This window comes from Panthera pardus, unplaced genomic scaffold, assembly GCF_024362965.1.
Source record: "Panthera pardus isolate Hobbes unplaced genomic scaffold, ASM2436296v1 HiC_scaffold_12, whole genome shotgun sequence".
NCBI lineage: Eukaryota > Metazoa > Chordata > Mammalia > Carnivora > Felidae > Panthera > Panthera pardus.
Window position 1 is genome coordinate 51660134 of NW_026526677.1, and position 24987 is coordinate 51685120.

The 24987-nt window shown below is 36.5% G+C and overlaps 1 protein-coding gene across 3 annotated transcripts in view; it reads left to right on the plus strand.

Annotated features, from left to right (window-relative positions):
* LOC109271084 (interferon-induced very large GTPase 1-like) overlaps window positions 1-24987 on the plus strand; it is a 56255-nt gene that overhangs the window by 11666 nt on the left and 19602 nt on the right. For 2 of the 3 annotated variants that reach the window (XM_053900020.1, XM_053900021.1), the window contains exon 2: window positions 1279-1375. The exons of the other annotated variant lie outside the window; for it this stretch is intronic. The gene's annotated coding sequence lies outside the window, so the exon portion shown is untranslated. The remainder of the gene's footprint in view (window positions 1-1278; window positions 1376-24987) is intronic. 3 annotated transcript variants of the gene reach the window in all.

Consider the following 24987-nt stretch of genomic DNA (forward strand, 5'->3'; position numbering starts at 1 on the left):
TTTCCATTTGTTTTATGTCTCTTTCAATTTCTTTCAGCCAAGCCTTCTAGTTTCCATTATACAGATCTTTCACATCCTTAGTTTAATTTATGCCTAAGTATTGTATTGTTTTTGAAGTTATTGTGATTGGGATAATTTTCTTTATTTTTTTTTTTGAAGTTTTTATTTAAACTCCAGTTAGTTAACATACAAGTGTAGAATTTAGTGATTCATCACTTACATACAACACCCAGTGTTCATTACAACTGCCCTCAAAACCTATCCCCCACCTACCTCCCTACAGTAACCCTCAGTTTGTTCCCTACAAATAGTTAAGAATCAGTTTCCTGGTTTGCCTCGTTTTCCCCTACGTTCACTTTTTATGTTCCTTAAATTCCACATATGAGTAAAATCATATGGTATTAGCTTTAATTGACTTACTTATTTTGCTTAGCATAATATTCCCCAGCTCTACTCATGTCGTTGCAAATGGCAAGATCTCATTCTTTTTTATGGCTAATTGGCTAATATTCTGTGTGTGTGTGTGTGTGTGTGTGTGTGTGTGTGTGTGTGTGTGTGTGGTGTGTACTCACCACATCTTCCTTATTCATCCATCAGTCAATGGACATTTGAACTGTTTCCATAATTTGGCTAGTGTTGACAATGCTGCTATAAACATCGAGGTGCATGTATCTGTTCAAATCAGTATTTTTGTATCCTGTGGGTAAATATCTAGTAGTGCGATCTAGTAGTAGTGTGGGTAAATATCTAGTAGCTAGATCATAGGGTAGTTCTATTTTTAACTTTTTGAGGGATTCTCCATGCTGTTTTCCAGAGTGGCTGCACCAGTTTGCGTTCCCACCAACAGTGTAAGAGGGTTCCCTTTTCTCCCCATCTTCACCAACACCTGTTGTATCCCATGCTGTTAATTTTACCCATTGTGACAGGTGTGAGGTGATATCTTACTGTAGTTTTGATCTGCATTTCCCTGATAATGAATGATGTTGGGCATCTTCTCACGTGTCTGTTGGCCATCTGTTTGTCTTCTTTGGAAAAATGTCTATTCGTGTCTTCTGCCCATTTTTTAAACTGGATTATTTGGTTTATGGGTGTTGAGTTTTATAACTTCTTTATATACTTTGGATACCAACCCTTTATCAGATATGTCATTTGCAAATATCTTACCCCAGTCCATAGGTTGCCTTTTAGTGTTGTTGCTTGTTTCCTTCATTGTGAAGAAGCTCTTTATCTAGATGAAGTTCCAATAGTTCATTTTTGATTTTCTTTCCTTGGCCTCAGGAGACATATCCAGAAAGAAGTTGCTATGGCCGATGTCAAAGAGATTGCTGCCTGTGTTCTCCTCTAGGAATTTGATGGCTTTCTGTCTCACATTTAGGTATTTAATCCATTTTGAATTTATTTTTATGTATTGTGTAACAAGTGGTCCAGTTTCATTCTTTTGCATGTTGTTTTCTAGTTTTCCCAACACCATTTGTTGAAGATTTTCCCCTTGTATATTTATTCCTCCTTTGTTAAAGATAATTTTCGGTTTATATCTGGGTTTACTATTCTCTTGCATTGATGTATGTGTCTTTTTTGTGCCAGCACCATACTGTCTTGATCACTATAGCTTTGTAATATAAATTGAAGTCCAGAATTGTGATGCTACCAGCTTTGCTTTTCTCTTTCAAGACTGCTTTGACTGTTTGGGGTTTTTTGTTGCTTCATACAAATTTTAGGATAGTTTGCTCTACCTCTGTGAAAAATGCTTATGGTATATTGATAGGGATTGCATTAAATGTGTAGATTGTTTTGGGTAGTACAGACAATTTACCAGTATTTGTTCTTCCAATCCATGAGCTTGGAATGTTTTTCCATTTCTTTCTGTCTTCTTCAATTTCTTTTTTGTTTGTTTGATGTTTGCTGTTGTTTTTTGTTTTTTAAGTAGGCTCCATGCTCAGCATGGAGTCCAAAGTGAGGCTTGAGCTCATGACCCTGAGATCAAGACCTGAGCTAAGATCAAGAGCCAGACACTTAACTAACTGAGCCACCCAGGAGGCCCCTCTTCAATTTCTTTCATTAGTGTTTTATAATTTTCAGAGTATAGATCTTTTACCACTTTGGTTAGGTTTATTTGTAGGTATCTTACAGGTTTTGGTGCAATTGTAAGTGGAAATGATTCCTTGATTCCTCTTCCTGCTGTTTCATTATTGGTGTATAGAAATGCAACCGATTTCTGTACGTTGATTTTGTACCCTGAAACTTTAGTGAATTTGTGTGGGTATTTTTTGGTGGAGTCTTAAGGGTTTTCTATATCATATCATCTATAAATATCATATCATCTATAAATACTGAAAGTTTTACTTTTTCCTTGTCAATTTAGATACAATATTATTACTTCTTGTTGTCTAATTACTGAGGCTAGGACCTCTAGTACTGTGTTTAACAACAGTGGTGAGAGTGGGCAACCCTGTCTTATTCATAACCATAAGGAAAAGCTCCACTTTTTCCTCACTGAGGATAATAATAGCTGTGGTTTTTTCACAAGGCCTTTATTATGTTGAGGTATTTTCCTCCACCACTACTTTGTTGAAGGTTTTTATCATGAATGGATGTTGTACTTTGTGAAATGCTTTTTCTGCATCTACTGAGAGGATCATATGGTTCTTATTAATGTACTGTATCATGTTAATTGATTTGTAAATATTAAACAACCTTGGAGCCCAGGAATAAATCCCACTTGATCGTGGTGAATGATTCTTTTAATATACTATTGAATTTGATTTGCTAGTACTTGTTGACAATTTTTGCATCCATGTTCATCAGGGATATTGGCCTGTAATTCGCTTTTATACTGGAGTCCTTGTCAAGATAATGCTGGCTTCCTAGAATGAGTTTGATAGTTTTCCTCCCATTCTCTTTTTTCGAACAGCTTAAGAAGAATAGATATTAACTCTTCTTTAAATGTTTGGGACAATTTCCCTGTGAAGCCATCTGGTCCTGGAATTCTGTTCCTTGGGAGATTTTTAATTACTGATTTAATTTCTTTGGTGGTTATCAGTCTGTTCAAGTCTTCTATATCTTCCTGTTTCAGTTTTGGTAGTTTATATGTGTCTGGAAATTAATCCATTCCTTTCAGATTGTCCAATATGAGGGCATATGATTTTTAATACATTCTCTTATAATTGTTTATATTTCTGTGGTATTGTTTGTTATTTCTCCTCTCTCATTTGTGCTTTTATTTGTTTGGTTCCTTTCTCTTTTCTTTTGGGATAAGTCTGATAGAGGTTCATCAATTTTATTATTTCTTTTTTTCTTGTATTTATTTTTGAGAGAGAGAGAGTGCGAGTGAGCGCAAGCGGGGAAGAGGCAGAGAGAGGAAGACACAATCTGAAGCAGGCTCCAGGCTCTGAGCTGTCAGCACAGAGCCTGATGCAGGGCTCGAACTCACAAACCACGAGATCATGACCTGAGCTGAAGTCGAATGCTTAACTGACTGAGCCACGCAGGCACCCCCAACTGCATCCTCATTAGTTGGTTAGTTAGTTCGTTCATTAGTTAGAGTTTTTGGCAAGTTGACACTCCTCTTTATCACAATTCTTCTCCATTTGATTTTTTTAAGTCTAATTTCCTGAACCTAAAGTCAGTTAATATTTGATTTTGTCTCACTTATATACCAGTCACTAGGTTAAACTACAGAATAATCACAACAAATGCAAAAGTTTCTTATTACAGCCAGTGTTTCCACAAACCTTGCACCCTTCTTTACTATTTCCTTGTGTCTTTCCAATACCCCTTCCATAGCTGGGGGAACAGAATTCTTTCCCAGTCCCCACACTAACCCAACCCGGTTCCATCTCATCACTCTCAGGATTCTGTCTTTCCGACCATACCACAGAGAAATTAAAAGCCTCAACATAAATAAATTAAACCACTCACCTCTCTGACCACACATACCTACAAACCTGTAGCAATCCATCCTTTCCTCACAGGGAAGAGTTGTCTTTAAAAAAAAATTGGGGCGCCTGGGTGGCTCAGTCGGTTAAGCATCCGACTTCCGCTCAGGTTATGATCTCGCGGTCCGTGAGTTCGAGCCCCGCGTCGGGCTCTGTGCTGACCGCTCAGAGCCTGGAGCCTGTTTCAGATTCTGTGTGTGTGTGTCTCTCTCTCTGACCCTCCCACGTTCATGCTCTGTCTCTGTCTCAAAAATAAATAAACATTAAAAAAAATTTTTTTAAATAAAAAAAATTGTCTTAGCTATAATAAGGGTATTCCCTGTGCTCAAAACTTCACATACTTCTTCTCTGGTTATTTCTCTAACAATTATAACTTCTTTTCTCCCTTTATCTTCCCTATCTCCTATACTATTGGTTTTCTTTCTAATAAAAGAATAAATATATTTATCATCTTACCCTTCACTCTAAGCTTCTCCATGTAGTGTGCTTTTCATCTCTTCGATGAATCTGTTCTGCACAATTCAAAACCACCTTTCAATGGCCAAACTTACTGATTTTGCTTTTGGTTATCTTGCTTGATCTCTCAGTCACAATTAAAACTATGGATACTCTTGAAGATGTATTCTCCCTTGCTTTCTCTTATTCCTTTTTTTTCTCTAATGACATCCTTTCCTTTATCATCTTTTTCCTTCTGCTCATCATTTAATATTGACATTTCCCTCACTTCTTCACTTTCTGAGTCTACACTCTCTGCATGACCTCATTTCTTCTGACTTTGGCTATCATTTAACTGTTGATGACTTCTAAATCTCCATAAGCAACTGAGGCTTTTTTTTTTTCAGAGTTCTGATTTACACATCAAACATCTTACAGGACCTCACTGACAATTTCCTTACATATATAATAGAAATAATGATGATGATGGTAGTATAAGTTTTCAGAACAACTTGGTTTGAATCTGAGTTCTATGAATTAATATATAGATCTTCTTGAGTAAGTAATTTCAGTTACACAAACCTCAGTTTCCACATCTATAAAATGAGGATATTAGTATCTAATTTCTCCGTTTGCTGTAAGAATTAAATGTAATAACTTATATAAACAGTTATTATTTGGTATATGACAAGTATTAATTATCTGTAATAATAACAAATAAATATTACTTAACGCACAAATATGAACCAGTCACTCTACACACATTTTCTCATTTAACTTTCAATTTAGGACAACAAAAATTGAAACTATTATACTCCTCTGTTTTTTCCGTAATTTATTTTCTACATAAATACTCCCTTTCTTTCTTATATTGACACAAATACTAAGACAGTCTCTCAGGCTGAAAAGGGGAGACATTTCTCTCCCTTCCTTTCCTTTCTACCTACTAGACAGGTGAAATAGTCACTAGATTGTATCTCAGATCTCAAATTTCTCTCCTCCTCTCTATTCCCAGTTATCATCAACCTATTTTCTGACCCTATACTTTCTATTTGTTATACTTCTATGATCTCTCTGCCTCCTGTATTGCTCTTTCAAAAAACAGAATAGAAGAGGGGCACCTGGGTGGCTCCATTGGTTAAGTGCCCAACTCTTGATTTTGGCCCAGGTCATGATCTCACAGTTCATTAGTTTGGGTTCTGTGCTGGCAGTGCAGAGGCTGTTTGGGATTCTCTCTCTCTTCCTCTTTCTCTGCCCCTCCCCTGCTCATGCTCTCTCTCTCATTCTCTCTCATTCTCTCTCTCTCTCTCTCTCAAGATAAATTTTTAAAAATAGAATAGAATAATCTATAGAAAGTGACAATCGTATCATTTTCAATTCCCCCATTAAATCAATTCAGTGATTCTCCGTTGCTTATAGACTGAAGTCCAAATGCCTGATCAAATCCTACAGCATCTCTACCTGACCGCGACTGTCTGAAAGGCCATCCTTCCATCCTTCCCCATCCATCTTTCCCCTTCCATCCTAACTGCTAATTCATATCTCTGCTATACCCAAAGGTACAGGAATCTGTGTCTTTGCCTGTGCCATTTCCTCTATCGAAGTTCATTTCTGCCTTAACATCTAGATAAACTCCTAGTCATCCTTCAGTATTCTCCTCTGACACTTCTTCACCCAATCTTTCTAGAAGTCTACTAAGCTGAGCTGTTATTTTCCATCTCTCTGTTTCTCTAGGTTTTATACCTACCACTATTAACACATATTTTCTGTCATACAATATATCTTTACTTTCAAGTCGTTGTTTTTTTCTAGTTTATGAATTCTTAAGACAAAGATTATCAGTGACTTTATCCTCATCTCTTGACACAGATAACATTTTCAATAAATATCTATTTAAGAAATCAATAAGCGTATATCCCATGCACATATTACCACACATTTTATACATATTTTTACTTATATTCCCAAACATAAACACTTATACAACCAGGAACCATAAAGCATGAAAGTAGGAAAAATAAGGCATGTTCACCTAGGCTTGGAGTAGGTAAAGTTGCACAAATAATGTTTTTTTTTTCTTCCTACCTTGAACTCAAGAAGAAAATTACCAGTTGGCCACTTTACCTTCTGCATGAGATCAGGGTAAAGTATGTACACTGTGACAGAGATGATAGAGCAAAGTATTGGGTCTTTTGGTAACAAAAGTCCTCAAAAGCTGTCATATTCATCTCAGTTTCTAGATCCAGAGATTTTCAAAATCAAAATACCAGGTTTCCATGTAGGCTTCTGCCTGTGGCAATGGGAAAAGTACAAGGGGATGGAAGCAGAGTCAGCAAAAGGCAGAGAAGTATCGGCCAGGGTCCATTGTTACAAAATGAGGTCAATGTAGAAGGTTATTACCCTAGAGATTTTAGTGTAAAAGCCCTATTTTTTTCTACTGTACACAATCTGATCCCTGCACGTACATGCTTTATACCTCAAATCAGTCATTTCTAAGAGGCTTACCTTGCTTGCAATGGGCAGTGTTTGGACCTTAGCCAGAGTGTGGTGAGTTTTAACTAAGCATGCTCTGGTTAGCTTATTAAATGACATCTGATGCCACTTCCACTATAACTGAAGCCTTGCAGAACGGGGTGCAGGCGGGGGTTTCTGCTGACTCTGCAGAAGGGGCCCATTGCACCGGTGTTAGGCACACTTGCCCAAGAAAGGCAGAGCCAGCAGGGTGCAGGGTGAAGGGACATGTTGTAAGCAAGTTAGGCAGTCAGTGGTGGCTGTGCTGTTATTGAAGTTTATTTATGCTGGGGGGGGGGGGAGGGACATGGTGCCAGTCAGCTCCTTTGTCCCCAAAGAGGGGTCTCTGTGCTATCTTCTCTCAAAGAACTTCCAGAAGAGTGAATAATTTCCCCTCATGTGTCCCCTAATGTTCCTCAAATCATGTTTCATGCTGTCTGTCTCCAGGTTTCTTGACTGCCTGGACCAGCACAGTGTACTTTGGGCTCTATCCTAAGCCAAGCCTTCTGACTTTTAAAACTCTAAACTTTAGGAATGTGCTGTGGTGGGGGCCTGCCTTGGTCTTCTGGGGGAGTGTCTCTCTGGGCTGGGACATAGGCAGTTTTGACCAAGAACAACAGCTGCACCTGAGCGCAAAGGTGTAGGATTTGGAGCAAAACCATCTAAGGAGCCAGTGTCTGGGTTAACCACCCTCAGCAGGCATCTCTGCTCCTATGCTGAAGGTAGGGAAGGGAAATGGTGCTCACTGGCTCTGTTTTCCTTAAAGTGGCATCTCTGCAAATGCCACCTCTCACAGATGTGCTCCAAGAAGATCCAACAGTCTCTCCTGGTGTGCCTTAGGTGATCCTCAGATTGCATCATCTACCCCCGAGGTTGCTTGCCTGCCTTCTCTCCAGGAGTAGGGCAATGCCCTCAGGTCTCTCTTCCAGTCACGCATGCCAACCTCTAAAGCTCCAGTCTTTGAGCCCCACTGGTTGCAAAAGTACAAAAATCAGCTCCTCTCGTTTTTCCAGCCAATGGCTTTGGGGAAGTTTTCTTGGGCATATCTCTGTGCACCCCACTCTCTCTGGTCTCTCTGCAATCAGGGCTCGTTCCCCTCTGCAGTACCCACAATCCATGTCTCCCCCAAGTCATATCTCTGCACTTCCTACCTTCCTCAGTGTTGCCTCTTCTCTCCCTCTAGTTATGGAGTTTGTTCTGTCAATCCTCAGGTTGATTTCTTGGATATTCAGAATGATTTGATAATTATCTAGCTGTGTTCAAGGGACAAGACAAGCCAAGGATCCTCCTACTACACTGCCTTCTTAACTCCCCTGAAACTATTTCTTTTCCTAATGCTTAATCATTAGTGCAAAGGAATACCACTGATTTCTGTAAACTGATTTTGTAACCTGCCACTTAACTAAAATCAATCATTAGTTCCAATACCTTTTCAATTGACTCACTGGGATTTCTACATACAAGATCATATTATCACCAAACAGCAACTATGTCACTTCCTCCTTCTTGATTTGGATGCCTTTTATTCCTTGTTTTGCCCAACTGCTGTAGCTAGGAATTCTAGTACTATATTGAATAGGAGTACTGAGAGTAGGCAATCTTGTCTCTAGAGCTGAAAAAAACATTGCAATTCTTTTCCATTGATTATGTTAGCAGTGGATTTATTGCATATGGCTTTTATTATGTTGAGGTATGTTACTTTGATACCCAATCTGTTAAGGATTTTTACTATGAAAAGATATTGTATTTTATCAAATGCTTTTCTGCATCTATTGAGATAAATGTGAGTCACATAAATGTGAGATTTTTGCTTCTCATTTTATTGATGTGAAAATGTGATTAGTTATTGATGTGATTAATGATTTACATATGTTGGACCATCCTCACATCCCAGGGATAAGTCCCACTTGTTCATGGTGTATAATCCTTTTAATGTGTTAAGTTTGGTTCCCTAATATTTTATTGAGAATTTTTTCATCTATATCAGAAATACTGGTCTATAGTTTCCTTGTGATATGCTCATCTGGTTTTGGTATCAAGGTAATGTTGGTTTTGTAGAATAAGTTCAGAAGTGTTCCCTCTTCCTCAATATTTTGAAAGAGTTTGAGAAGTGGTGTCAATTCTAGAAATGTTCAGAATGCTCTAGGGAAACTGGTCCAGGAGTTTTAGTGTGGGGAGGGTTTTTTTGATTACTATCTCAATCTCTTGACTGGTATGGATGGGTCTTTTCAAATTTTCCATTTCTGGGGTGCCTGGGTGGTTCAGTCGGTTAGGTGTCTGACTTTGGCTCAGGTCAGGATCTCAGGGTTCATGGGTTCGAACCCCACATCAGGCTCTGTGCTGACAGCTCAGAGCCTGGAGATTGCTTCAGATTCTGTGTCTCCCTCTCTCTCTGCCCCTCCCCAACTCGTGTTCTGTTTCTCTTTTTCAGAGATGAATAAACATTAAATTTTTTTTAATTTTCTATTTCTTCCTGATTCAGTCTTGGTAGGTTGTGTGTTTCTAGAAATGTATTCATTTCTTCTAGGTTATGTAATTTGTTGGTATGTAATTTTCACAGGAGTCTAATTATTCTCTATATTTCTATAGTATCAATTGTAATGTCTCCTCTTTCATTTCTAACTTTATTTATTTGGGTCTTCTTTTGTTCTTAGTCTAGTTGAAGGTTTGCCAATTTTATCTTTTTGAAGAAGCAGTTTTTAGTTTCATTCATCTTTTCTATTATTTTCTGGTATCTATTTCATTTACTTCCACTGATTTTTATTATTTCCTTCCTTCTGCTAAATTTGGGCTTAATTTGCTTCTCTTTTTCTAGTTCCTTGAGGTGTAATGTTAGGTGTTTATTTGAGATATTTATAATAATGTCTTAATATATTCATTTATTACTGTAAACTTGCCTTTCAGAACTACTTTTGTTGCATTCCACTGATTTTTTTTAAGCAAAACAACCAACAAAAAGAAAAGTGAAACAGTTTTTCATAAATTCAGGCCCCCTGACACAGAGGGAGACAGAGTCTGGGCTGGAGGTTAATCACCATCCTACCAGACTCAAGGAAGGAACCTACTAAGAACATACTAACACATACTAAGAACACAAATATGAATCTGGCGTTGTCACTGTTCTGATAAGCAGCTACAGAGGCAGAATATTATCTACACAAAAAAGGAACTTAGGTTAAAAAAATACTGTTTGAAAGTATTATTGCAATAAGGAGAAGGAAACTTGCAATAAGGAAAACAATCTAACCACAGAGGTGCAAGAATCTCAAAGGTCAGGCAGAAAGGAATTTTCTTCTATGGGGAAATGTCAACAAGGCTAGAAAGAACAGGCTATAGAGGGAGTGGAATAATCCAGTAATGTTTTTTCCTGATTAAGTAGTTGTGTGCTGAGTCAAGATAAGAGTTGATCAAAGTTCAGAGCCCTGGAGAAAGGAGAGAAGCTTAACTAATGTTTAGTTAAATTACAAACAATTTACTTAGATTGATCAGTGTGGACAAACATCTCAGCTAACCTTTTATGAGACAAAAATGGGAATTTAAAGGGTCCATGTCTGTCCTCATTATTAGTAAGTTAAAAAGGGGGACCTCCATCCATGAGTCTTAACTAAGTCATACAGAGAAGAGTGGTTCTTTGCAGTAAGCCTTTACCAGAACACATTTCCAGAAGGACTCAGAAAAAATTTAATATTGTTATTATGATTCATGTAAGCATCAGATGCTATTGTAAACTCAGCCTAGGTATTAACTCAACCTAGAAGTATAACGGAAGTCTTCACAAATAAGGAGAACCTTGAACTGGGTCAGGAGCATAGAGTCCTGGGCAGAGAAGATGGGGAAGGGTTCATGTAAATAACGATGTAGGGGAGGGAAAATTTTCTCTTCTTTCCTTCCAGTTTTAGATTTGTTGGCTGGTCTAATAATTAAATTGACACAAGACAGATTAACAGAGGAAAACCAAATTTAATTATGTATATACAGGAGTTCCACAAAGACATGAAGACTCAAAGCAATCAGGAAATTAAAGCTATTGAGCTAATGAGAAGGAATTAGGGGCCTAGGGTTTCAAAGGGAAGGAAGACAACTCACAGGAATATGACAACAAATGTTTGGTAAACAATGCTTGCCATGCAATGCAGATAAGTCTTTCTGATATAAAAAGTTATTTCTGATAATAGCTCTCTTTCTGGGACAAATCCCCTATTTAAATTCTCTAAGCAATTAAGAAACAGGTAAAAAGCTTTTTTCTGGAATCTACTCGTTCTTAATTGCCTTCAGCTCAAAACAATCCACATGCCAAAGTGGCACATTTTGGGGTGGCATATTCTACTCCCCTTCAGTCGTGCCTTTGAAACTTCCCCAAGAAGTCTCACAGTCCAGAAATTGAGTTGGTAGATTGCTCCATTTCCCTGAACCAGTCTCTTAGTTCTGACAATGGATCACTTTCATTAAACCCATTTCAGGAGACAGTAGGCTCCCAAAATTAGGCTTATATTGTATAAGCAATCCAATATTTAATGAGGCATTTCTGTGGAAACAAAACGGAAACAATGGTTGATTGGAATCGACTATAATTCCAGTTTCTGAGGTGTGAAGGCAGCCAGTGAAGAACATTTCTAGATGTCAGGCTCAAAACATCTTCAAATGGAGTGAGGGCAGGCTGTGGCAGTCTGCCAGGTTTTCCTGGTTTATAATTTGAAGGTCTCTGATGGTCTTTCTGAATGGCCCACACAGCAACCAGAATGGAATTACCTATACATGAGTGGTTGGGGTGATTTCTTAGAAGTTTATATCAAGTTGTCCAACTTAACCTTGCAGAGCCTCTAGAAAAGGGTAGTTTCTCAATGATTCCAAGGCAGGAATGTGAGAGAAAATTGGAAATGTTAGTTTAGAGAGCTGTAGCCAAATATTGAAGGAAACTAGAAGAATTCAGAGTCCAGTCCAGTTTACAGGTAGAAAACAGAACCTCAAAGACAACTAACAGAACTAGAATCTGATACCCACCAGGGTGCACTATGGTTTTTGCTAAAACGTAATTTCTCTCTCTCCAGGCACCCCTGTTTCTATCAGAAATAACCAAAGTAGGGGCGCCTGGGTGGCGCAGTCGGTTGAGCGTCCGACTTCAACCAGGTCACGATCTCGCGGTCCGTGAGTTCGAGCCCCGCGTCAGGCTCTGGGCTGACGGCTCGGAGCCTGGAGCCTGTTTCCGATTCTGTGTCTCCCTCTCTCTCTGCCCCTCCCCCGTTCATGCTCTGCCTCTCTCTGTCCCAAAAATAAATAAAAAACGTTGAAAAAAAAAATTAAAAAAAAAAAAAGAAATAACCAAAGTAAAACTAATTTGTTTGCACAATAAGTCTAGTCTCATTAAGTTAACCTGATTACTTACGTAAATGCAGCAAGAATAGTAATTAACCATATAGGATCTTCTAGGTCTGCTTTGCTAGAACTTTTCATAAAGAATCTCAGACTAGACTTTTAAAAGCCTCTCAAGGCTAGGAAGCCAAGCCAAGTGCTAGCCATTAGACTTTACCTGTAATACCTATAGATTTGGGTGAATTCCTCTCTTGTCAAACTATCTTAAATAACCTGAGGTTCCTGGGACTGCCAGGAAGCGAATTTCCTTACTTACCTGCTAAAGCTTCTGGGAACCATGTAAGCAGGTACTAGGCCAATGTTTACTGGTTCCATAAAGTCAACCTTAGTTCCTTAAAGCTGTGTGGTCATATCTGGGTCTATTACATATCTGAGTATTACATCTCTCCCAAAGATGACATTCCAATCAAAGCCTTGGTAATATAACTAATGTTTCCAATTGTGTCCTGTTATAAGAAGAACAGATTCTTTTTTTTTTAAAGTTTTAGATTTTAATTCCAGTGTAGTTTACACACAGTGTTATATTAGCTTCAAGTGTATGATATAGTTATTCAACAATTCTATATATTACTCAGTGCTCATCATGTTAAGTGTATTCTTTAATCCCCATCACCTCTTTTACTCATCCTCCTACCCACTTCCCCTCTGATAAACATCAGTTTGAAAGACAATAGATTCTTATTAAACTTAAGCATAACTATATTGCCATGAAATAAGAATACTTAAGAGTATACTTAACACCATATTGAAAGCTTCTAAATTCTGAAGGTATCAGAAAGAGAGAAAAAGATAAATGTTTCACCTTTGTTCACAAAGGTATATTTTACCAAACTGCTGGTAGCTTGGGAGAAAAGAGAAAAGGGTTTCCTTAAATCTGGGAAAACAAAACACAAAGAACCAATGTTTCCAACCAAAAAAAAAAAAAAATCATATAAAGTTATAACTATCCTCATCAGTTCTTCAGTTCCATGTAATTAATTCTTATTGATCTTGATCTTTTGTTAGCAGTTTCATAAGTCATTAGTTTCTGCATTAGAGCTCTACAAATTCACACCCAATTTACTGGTATGATTTGAAAGGTTTCAGAGACCTGTACTTGTTAGAGTCGTTTCCATTAGTCTCCTTGAAGATGAACCGCTTTTACAGGAACATGTTGCAAAGCATTAGAATAAAACAGTAAGTGTCTGTAAATGACAAAAGACTAAGAATGGCTATGGTTAGGGATGCCTGGGTGGCTCAGTCAGATGAGTGTCCAACAGTTCATGGGTTCAAGCCCTGCGGTGCAGAGCCTGCTTGGGATTCTCTCTCTCTCCCTCTCTCTCCACCCCTCCTGTGCTCTCTCTCTCTCTCTCTCTCAAAATAAATAAATAAACTTAAAAAGAAAAATAAATGGCTATGGTTAAAGATCTGATGAGAGTTCATTATAATGCAATTGAAAAGGAAACCTGGTTATTTCTGTGGCATACACCTTAAGATGATAACTGGGAAAGGAAGACAGAAAAGATAGCCAACTAGGAGAATCCTGGGTTCATCTCCTCCTAAAGACACAACAGGCAACAACTATTGTATTGCAACTCACTCTGAAAATGATCTGAAGACTGGCGAACAGATCTTCCATAGCTAGGCATAGAGAGAAGGCCACTTTGGCCTTCTTTGGGATAGAGATGCAATCAGGAACCAAACTCTGAGTGGGACTACCCGCAAACAGGAGCAATATCATAAGCATGGAGGAGCAAGGTGAGAAAATCCCATACCGGCACCCCAGCCCTGGAGACCCCCACTTGGAAGGTGTGTCCCCATAACAACTGACTTTGAAAAATAGTGGGGACCAACTCCAGGAGGGCCAGGGGGTGAAAGAAAATTGAAGAGGAGGCTCCTGGGTCGCCCAGTCGAACATCTGACCCTTGATTTCAGCTCAGGTTTTTTTTTTTTTTTTTTTTAGTGTTTATTTATTTTTGAAGAAAAGAGAGACAGAGCATGAGTGGGGGAGGGGTAGAGAGAGAGGGAGATACAGAATCTAAAATGGGCTCCAGGGTCAGAGCGGTCAGCGCAGAGCCCGATGTGGGGCTTGAACTCACAAGCTGCAAGATCATGACTTGAGCTGAAGTTGGTCACTCAACCAACTGAGCTACCCAGGCACCCCAATCTCAGCTCAGGTCTTGATCTCAGGGTCATGAGTTCAAGTCCTGTATTGGGCTCCATGCTGGATGTGAAGCCTACTTTTAAAAAAATTACTTTAAATATAAATGGACTAAATGCTCCCATTAAAATATATAGGGTAGCAAATGGATAAAAAATAAGATGTATCTAATGTTGCTTAAAGACTCATTTCAGACCTAAAGATACATACAGGGATGGAAAAAGGCATTCCATGCAAATGGAAATGAAAAAGGTGGGGTGGCAATAGTCAGATTACATACACATTAAAACAAAGACCATAACAAGAGACAAAAAAAGGTAACTACATATGATAAAGGGATCAATCCAACAAAGGGATACAACAATTATAAATATCTATATACCCAACATAGGAGTACCTAAATATATAAAGCAAATGTTAACAATCATAAAGAGAGAAATCTACAATAACACAGTAATAGTAGGGGCATTTAACAACCACTTACATAACAGGGGATAGATCATCCAGATATAAATCAGTAAAAAAAAAAAAAATATATAGTGGCCTTGAACAACACCTTATACCAGATGGACTTAACAGATACATAGAGAACATTCCACCCAAAAACAGCAGAATGCACATTCTTTTCAAGTGCACATGGAATGTTTTCCAAAATAGATCACATAATATGTCACAAGTCTCAATAAATTTAAAATTAAAATCATATCAAACATCTGTTCTAAACACAGTGGTTTGAAACTAAAAATCAATTACAACGAAAAAACCTAGAAGAAACATAAAGTGGAGGCTAAATAACCTGTTACTACACAATCAATGGATTAATGTAGAAATCAAAGAGAAAATTTATAAAATTGTTGGAGACAAATGAAAATGAAAACATTATCATTCAAAATCTTTGGGATACAGCAAAAGCAGTTGTAAGAGGAAAGTTTATAGCAATAAAGGCCCACTTCAAGAAATGAAGAAAAACTCAATCTATCCATTCACATAGAGGAACTAAAAAAGAATGACAAACAAAGCCTAAATTTAGTAGAAGGAAGGAAATAACAAAGGTTAGAGAGGAAATAAATGAGAAATTTTTTAAAAAATTAGAAAAGATCAAAAGCTGATTTTTCAAAAGAGTTAATTCTTTGAAAAGATAAACCAAGAACTGATTCTTTGAAAGATAAACAAAATGTATAAACCTTTAGCCAGACTAATCAAGAAATAAAGAGAACTCAAATAAACAGTATCAGAAATAAAAAAGGAGACGTTACAACGAACACCATATAAATACAAAAAATTGTAAGAGATTACTATGAAAAAGTATATAACAACAAATTGGATAATCTAGAAAAAATAAATTCAGGGAAACATACATCTTCCAAGACTGAACCAGGAAGAAACAGAAAATATGAACAGACCCATTACTAGTAGCAAATCTGAACTGATAATAAACAAATAAAACAAACAAACAAACAAATGTCAGCACAAACTAAAGTCAGGATCAGATGGTTTCACAGGTGAACTCTACCAAACATGTAAAGAAGAGTTAATACAAAAAAAAAAAAAAGAAGAGTTAATACATAACCTTTCTCAAAACTATTCTAAAATAGAAGAGAAAGGAATGCTACAAAATTTATTCTATGAGGCCACCATGACCTTGATACCAAGAAAAACAAAAGCATTATGGAAGGAAGGAAGGAAGGAAGGAAGGAAGGAAGGAAGGAAGGAAGGATGAAAAAGAAAGAAAGAAAGAAAGAAAGAAAGAAAGAAAGAAAGAAAGAAAGAGAGAGAGAGAAAGAAAGAAAAAGAAAGAAAGAAAGAAAGAAAGAAAGAAAGAAAGAGAAAGAAAGAGAAAGAAAGAAAGAAAGAAAGAAAGAAAGAAAGAAAGAAAGAAAGAAAGAAAGAAAATTACAGACCATTATCCCTGATGAACATGGATGCAAAAATCCTCAACAAAATATTAGCAAACCGGGGTGCCTGGGTGGCTCAGTCAGTTAAGTGTCTGACTTCAGCTTAGGTCACAATCTCATAGCTCGTGGGTTCAAGCCCCACGTTGGGCTCTGTGCTGACAGCTTAGAGCCTGGAGCCTGCTTTGGATTCTGTGTCTCCCTCTCTCTCTACTCCTTCCCCATTCACGTTTTGTCTGTCTGTCTGTCTCTCTCTCAAAAACAAATAAACATTAAAAAAAAATTTTTTAAACATTAGCAAACCAAATTCAACAATACATTAAAGAAATAGTTCACCACAATCAAGTGGGATTTATTCCAGAAATGCAAGCATGGCTCAATATACACAAATCAATCAGTGTGATACTCCACATTAACAAAATGAAGAATAAAAATCATATGATCCTCTCAATAGATGCAGAAAAAGCACTTGATAAAATTCAGCATCTATTCATGAGAAAAATTCTGAACAAAGTGGGTATAGAGAGAACATATCTCAAAAACACAATAAAGGCCATATATAAGAAAACACAGCTTAACATCATACTCAATGATGAAAAGCTGGAAGTTCTTTCTCCTTAGATCAGGAACAAGACAAGGATGTCCACTCACCACATTTATTCATTATAGTACTGGAAGTCCTAGCCATAGCAATCAGAAGAAAAAAATGAAAGGCATCCAAAATAGTAAGGAAAAAGTAATACTGTCACTATTTGCAGATGACATGATACTATATGTAGAAAATCCTAAAGGCTCCGCCAAAAAACTATTAGAACCAATAAATGAATTCAATGAAGTTGTAGAAAACAAAATCAACATAGAGAAATCTGCTGTAATACAACTACCGAAAGAGCAGAGAGGGAAATTAAGAAAACAGTCCCATTTACAATTGTATCAAAAAGAATAAAATACAGTACTTAGAAATAAATTATCCAAAGAGGTAAAATATCTACTCTGAAAAATACCTAAGACATTGATTAAAGAAATCGAAGACAACACAAATGGAAATACATACCATGCTCACAGATTGAAAGAATTAATGTTGTTAAAATGTTCATACCACCCAAAGCAACCTACAGATTCAATGACATCTCTTTCAAAATACCACAAGTATTTGTCACAGAACTAGAACCAAAAAAAATCCTAAAATTTGTATGGAACCACAAACAGACCCCAAGTAATCAAAGCAATATTAAGGAAAAAAAAAGCTAAAAGTATCACACTCCCAGATTTAAAAAATTGAGATATAATTGACATATAACATTATATTAGTATCAGTTGCATATGATTCAATATATGTATGTATTAAAACATGATCACAACCATAAGTCTACTTAACATTGCATCACCATATATAGTTATAATTTTTTTCTTGCAATGAAAACTTTTAAGGTATACTCTCTTAACAACTTTCAAATATATAATACAGCATTATCAACTATATATCTATATAGTTGATATATATATCAACTATATATATACATATATATATATATATATATATATATATATATATATATCACCATATTATACATACTTTGCATACCCAGGACTCATTCATTTTATAACTGGAAGATTGTATCTCTTGGCCCCCTTCACCCTTTTGTCCATCCCCCACCCCACCCCCACCTTTGGCAACCACCAATCTGTTCTTTGTATCTATGAGTTCAGTTCTTTGTTTTTTAATTTCCACATATAAGTGAGATCATAAATACCTGTCTTTCTCTATCTTAATTCATTTAACCTAATGCCCTCAGGGTCCATCCATGTTGCTGCATACGGCAGGATTTCCTTCTTTTTTATAGCTGAATAATATTCTATTATGTATATACCAGACATTCTTTATCCATCCATCCATCACTGGAGACTTGGTCGTTTCCATATTTTGCTGCAATGAACATAATGGCATAGATCTTTTGGAGTTAGTATTTTCCCTTGGATAAACACACAGAAGTGGGATTGCTGGATCATTAAATTTTATAGAACCTGGAATAGGATGGACACTGCAAAAAGAGCCTAAAGCAACTCATAATGAGCAGTAGGGACACAATTCCTGAAATACATATTCTCTAACCACATGATTGAATGTAACCTCAAGTTACTTTCCCTCCTATTACCTGCTTATTTCTTTCTTAGCACTTAAAAAAATCTGAAGTTATTTTGCCTATTCAAGCATTTACAAATTTGTGGTCTGCTTCCTTCACCTAGAATGTAAACTCCACAAAGGAGTCTTATTCATCAATCAACCCACAGCACCAGAACATTTCCAGGCATACTGAAAAACCTCAATAAATATTTGTGGAATAGATGCTGGGATTTTAAACATATCTTTGCTAAGCCTCTGATCCATGGTACTTATATGATCTAGTTCACTTAAAGGCACATTATCATGATGGGTAGGAGAGGAGAGATAGTCAACAAAGAGAAGGTCCCTAGACAGGACTGAGCAGGATGAATACACTGGAGATACACCCTAGACTGGGTAATTGGAATGTATCAATACGGCTTAAGAAGAATTTTTCCAAAAAATTGTGAGGGCAGAAGTGAGACTAAATAATAAGTGCATGGGATGCACTCATCAGTTTATGTCATCAACAAATATTTATTGAGCCAGAAGTGCTAAATTTCAAGTTTCCTTCCTATTTTTCTTTAAGAAATCTATCATTAAAAAGAAAATGAGGAAGCTAAAAGCTTGTGGAAGAGGCAGGATCCAATTTTCATTTAAATGGAATGGGAAGAATGGTTTTCTTGTCCAAAGCAAAGCAACCATGAATGTAAGATACTCAAGATATTGTACACTCCAGATATAAAAATCAAGACTGAAACAGAGATAAGTATGAGCAGGATTTAGAGGACAGAAATTTTTTATGTCAACTTTATTGAGAAATAATTTGTGCACAATAAAATGCATCCTTCCATATTTTGATGAATTTTACCAACTTGAAACCACTGAAACCTTGAAACCATTCCTACAATCAATGCACAAAAAACATTTTCATCCTCCTAAAAGATTCTCAGTGCTCCTTTGCAGTCCATCCTTCCCTCTGTCCCACCCCTAGGAAACCACTGATTTTAGTTACTATAAATTATTTCGATATACATATATATTTTATATATTTTTATATATTTTTATATTTATATTTATGTGTAAATGTGTAATACATTATGTATTATATATGTGGAATAATACATTATGTATTATTTTGTTGATGGCTTCTTTTGCCCAGCCTAATTTTTTTTTTTTACTTTTTCAAGTTTATTTATTTATGTTTAAGGTTGTTGTTTTTTTTTTCTGAGAGAGAGAGAGAATGAAAGACAGAGCACACAAGCAGGGCAGGGACAGAGAGACAGAGAGAGAGAGAGAGAGAGAATCCCAAGCAGGCTCCATAATACCAGTATAGAGCCCGATGTGGGGCTTGAACCTACCAACCATAAGATCATGACCTGAGCCAAAGTCAAGAGCTGGATACTTAATCAACTGAGCCACTCTGGCAACCCTATTTATTTATCTTGAGAGAGAGAGAGAGAAAACAAACGAGTGGGGGAGGGGCAGAAAAAGACAGAGAGAGAAATTTAAGTAGGCTCTGCACTGACTGAATGGAGCACAACACAGGGCTTGATCTCATGAACTATGAGATCATGACCTGAGCCAGAATCAAGAGTCAGATATGTAACAGACTGAGCAACCCAGACACCCCCCCCCACCAGCATAATTTTTAAATTCAATCATGTTGTTGCAAGTATAAGTAATTATTCAATTGTATCGTTGAGTAGCATTTCATTGCATATCATATTGTGTTTCTCTATTTACCTACTGACTGACATTTTAGGGTATTTCCAGTTTGGGGCTATTATGAAAAAAGCTGCTATGAAGTCTATACAAAAATCTTTGTATGAACATAGATTTTTACTTCTCTTAAATGCATACCTATGAAATTTCATTGTTGTGTGGCAGGTGCATATGTAACCTCTTATGAAATTTCCAAACAATTTTCTAAAATAGTTACCACCAACAGTAATGAGAATTCTAGTTGCTCTATATTCTCCTTGACACTGGATATTGTCAGTCTTTTTAATTTTAACCATTCTAATGAGGAGTACTACCTTATTGCAGTTTTAGTTTGCCTTTCCTTGATGACTGATGTTGACCAATTTTTCATTTACTTATTGAACATTAAATGTATTATTTTGTTAACTGTTCAAGCTTTTGGCCCATCTTAATTACATTCTCTTACATACTGTTGAGCTGAAAGAGTCTTTATATAATCTGGATACCAGTCCTTTGTCATACATATACATTGCAAACATTTTCTTCCATTCTTTGGTTTGCCTTTTTTCCATTTTTAAATTGAGGTATAATTGACATGACATTATAGCCTTTTAATTTTCTTTTAATCTTTAATTTTTCTTGATCCTTTTAATGTGTTCTGAAATTCAGTTTGCTAATATCTTGTTGAGAATTTTTGCATCTATATTCATCAAAGATATTGGTCTATAGTATTCTTGTAGTGCCTTTATCTGGCTTTGGCATCAGAATAATGCTGACCTCATAAAATCAGTTTGACAGTATTCCTTCCTTTTCATTTTTTTTGGAAGAGTCTGAAAAGGTGTTAATTCTTCTTTAAATGTATGGTAGAATTTACCAGTCAAGACATTTGGTCCTGGGGTGTACTGTGTCTAGAGAGTTTGGTTATCAATACAATCTCCGTACTCATTGTTTGTGTGTTCAGAATTTTCTATTTCTCATTTATTTAGTCTTGGTAGTTGGTTTGTTTTTAAGAATATATTCATTTCTTCTCAGGTATCCAATTCATTGGCATATAAGTGTTCATCATAATCTCTTATGGTTCTTTGCATTACTGTGGTGTTAGGTTTAATGACTCCTTTTTTATTTCTGATTTTATTTACTTGAGTCTTTTTTTTCTTAGTTTAACTAAAGGCTTGTCGATTTTGTCTTTTTCATAAAACCAGCTGTTCATTTGATTGATTCTTCTACTATTTTTCTGCTAATTCATTTATTTCCACTCTGATCTTGTTATTTCCCTGCTTCTACTAATTTTGGGCTTTGTTTATTCTTTTTACAGTCCTTGAGGGGTAAAGGCAGGGTTTTTATTTGAGATTTTTATATTTCCTTAATATACCTATTTATAGCTATAAACCTCCCTCTCATAACTACTTTTGAAGTATTCCATAGGTTATGGTATGTTGTGTTCCTCTTCGATTCGTTTTGAGATATTTCTCTATTTCCCTTTCAATTTTTCTTTTGACTCATCAGATGTTCAGGAATGGGTTGGTTGATTTCCATATATGGAAATTTCCAACTCTCCTCTTATTGATTTCTAGTACCATACCATTGTGGTCAGAAAAGATACTGGATATAATTTTAATCTTAAATTTCCCAAGACTTGTTTTGTGTCCTATCATATGATGTATCCTGTTCCATGTACTCTTGAAAGGAATATGTTCTGCTGCTGTTGCATAGAATGTTCTATAAACGTTTGTTTGGTCCACTTGGTCTAATGTGTATTTCAAACCCACTGTTTCCTGGTGGATTTTCTGTCTGGATAATCTACCCATTGCTGAAAGCAGGGTACTGATGTCCCATTATTATTGCATTATTGTCTATTTCTGCCTTCAGATATGTTAGTATTGGCTTAATATATTTAGGTGCTCTGAGGTTGGGTGCTTATCTTTTTATGACGGTTATATATTCTTGATGAACAGACACTTTTATCATATATTATATATTTACCTTCTTTGTCTCTTGTTACCATTTTTTGTTTAAAGTCTATTTTGTCTGATATTAGTAAAGCTACCCCCACGTTCTTTTGGTTTCCACTTGCATGGAGTATCTTTTTCCATCTCTTCACTTTGAACCTATGTGTCTCCTTAAAGCTGAAGTGAATCTCTTGTAGGCATCATATAGTTGGGTCTTATTTTTTAATCCATCTAGCCATTCTGTGCCTTTTGATTGGTGAGTTCAATGCATTTACATTAGGAATGTTACTGATATGTAAGGATCTACTAATGCCATCTTATTAATTGCTTTCTGTTTGCCTTATATTTCTATTGTTTCTTTTTCCTTCTGTTTCCGAGTACTTTGTAAATTTGTTGTTTTCTGTGGTGATATACTCTGTTTCCCCTTTAATCTTTTGCGAATCTACCCTATGTTTCTGATTTGTGGTTATGATGAGGCTTATACATCTCATAAATAAAAGTCTTTTATGTTGGTTGCAATTTAGTTTTCATTGCCTACAAAGGGTCCCCCCTTTTTCTTCCTTCTTTTACATTTTTAATACCATAATTTACCTCTATTTATAGTATATATTATTATAATAGCTATAGTTATTTTTAATATTCTTTTAACTCTTATAGCATTCAGTGGTAAACACATTATGTTAGAGAATTAGAGTTTTCTAAATATTTATCTTTACCAGTATGTTATATTTTTTATAAGTTTTCATGCCACTAATTAGAATTTTGTTTCAGCTTGAGGAACTCCTTTCAGTATTTCTTGCAAGGCAGGGCTAGTGGTGATGAAATCCCTCATTGCTGTTTGTCTGGGAAAGCCTTTATTTCTCCTTCATATAGAAAGGTTAACTGCCAGATAGAGTATTCTGTTTTATTTTTTTAATATTTTTAATATTTATTTATATTTCGGAAGACCACAAGTGGGGGAGAGACAGAAAGAGGGAGACAGAAGATCTGAAGCAGGCTCTGTGCTGACAGGCTGACAGCAGTGAGCCTGATATGGGGATCGATCTCATGAACCATGAGATCATGACCTGAGCCAAAGTTGGACACTCAACTTTGAGCCACTAGGTGCCCCAAGCATTCTTTTTTTTAAATTTATTTATTTAAATTAAAGTTAGTTAACATACAGTGTAGTATTGGTTTCAGAAGTAGAACCCAGTGATTCCTCTCTTACATAGAACACCTAGAGCACATCCCAACTAGCGCCCTGCTTAATGCCCATCACCCATTTAGCCCATTCCCCCCACCCATCTCCCTTCCAGCAACCCTCAGTTTGTTCTCTGCATTTAAGACTCTCTTATGGTTTGCCTCCCTCTCTGTTTTTATCTTATATTTCCTTCCCTTCCCCTACGTTCATCTGTTTTGTTTCTTAAATTCCACATATGAGGGAAATCATACAATATTTGTCTTTCTCTGACTTATTTTGATCAACATAATACACTCTAATTCCATGCATGATGTCGCAGATGACAAGATTTCATTCTTTTTGATCGTCAAGGAAAATTCCATTGTGTGTGTGTGTGTATGTATATATATGTACACACACACACACACACACACACACACACACATATATATACATATATATATCACACATCTTCTTTACCCATTCATCAGTTGATGGACATTTGGACTCTTTCCATAATTTGCTATAATTGATAGCACTGCTATAAACATTGGGGTGCATGTGTCCCTTCAAATCAGCACGTTTGTATCCTTTTGATAAATACCTAGCAGTGCAATCACTTGGTTGTAAGGTAGTTCCACTTTTAATTTTTTGAGGAAGCTCCATAATGTTTTCCAGAGTGGCTGCACCAGTTTGCATTCCCACCAATAGTGCAAAAGTGTTCCCTTTTCTCCACATCCTCGCCAACATCTGTTGTTTCCTGAGTTGTTAATCTAGCCATTCTGGCAGGTGTGAGGTGGTATCTCATTGTAGTCTTAATTTGTATTTCCCTGATGATGAGTGATGTTGAGCATCTTTTCATGCGTCTGTAAGCCATTTGGATGTCTTCTTTGGAAAAGTGTCTATTCATTTCTTCTGCCCATTTCTCCACTAGATCATTTGTTTTTTGGGTGTTCAGTTTGACAAGTTCTTTATAGATTTTGAATACTAACCCTTTATCTGATATGTCATTTGCAAGTATTTTCTCCCATTCCATTGGTTGCCTTTTAGTTTTGTTGATTGTTTCCTTCGTTATACAGAAGTCTGTGTCTTGATGAGGTTCCAATAGTTCATTTTTTCTTTTCTTTCTCTTGCCTCCAGAGACATGTCTAGTAAGAAGTTGCTGCAGCTGAGGTCAAAGAGGTTGCTGCCTGTTTTCTCCTCTAAGATTTTGGTGGTTTCCTATCTCATATTTAGGTCTTTCATCCATTTTGAGTTTATTTTTGTGCATGGTATAAGAAAGTGATCCTGTTTCACTCTTCTGCATGGTGCTGTCCAGTTTTCCCAGCACCATTTGCTGAAGAGACTTTTCCATTGGATATTCTTTCCCGCTCTGTTGAAGATTAGTTGGCCATACATTTGTGGGTCCATTTCTGGGTTCTCTATTTGGCTCCACTGCTCTATGTGTCTATTTTTGTGCCAATATCATACTGCCACTCTTGATGATTACAGCTTGAAGTCTGGAACTGTAATGCCTCCAGCTTTGGTTTTCTTTTTTGACATTACTTTGGCTAATGAGGGTCTTTTCTGGTTCCATACAAAGTTCAGAATTGTTTGTTCTAGTCCTGTGAAGAATACTGGTGTTGTTCTGATAGGGATTGGATTGAATGTGTACATTGCTTTGGGTAATATATACATTTTAACAATATTTGTTCTTCTACTACTGCATGAGCATGGAATGTTTTTCCACTTCTTTGTGTCTTCTTTAAGTTCTTTCATATGCTTTCTATAGTTTTCAGTGTACAG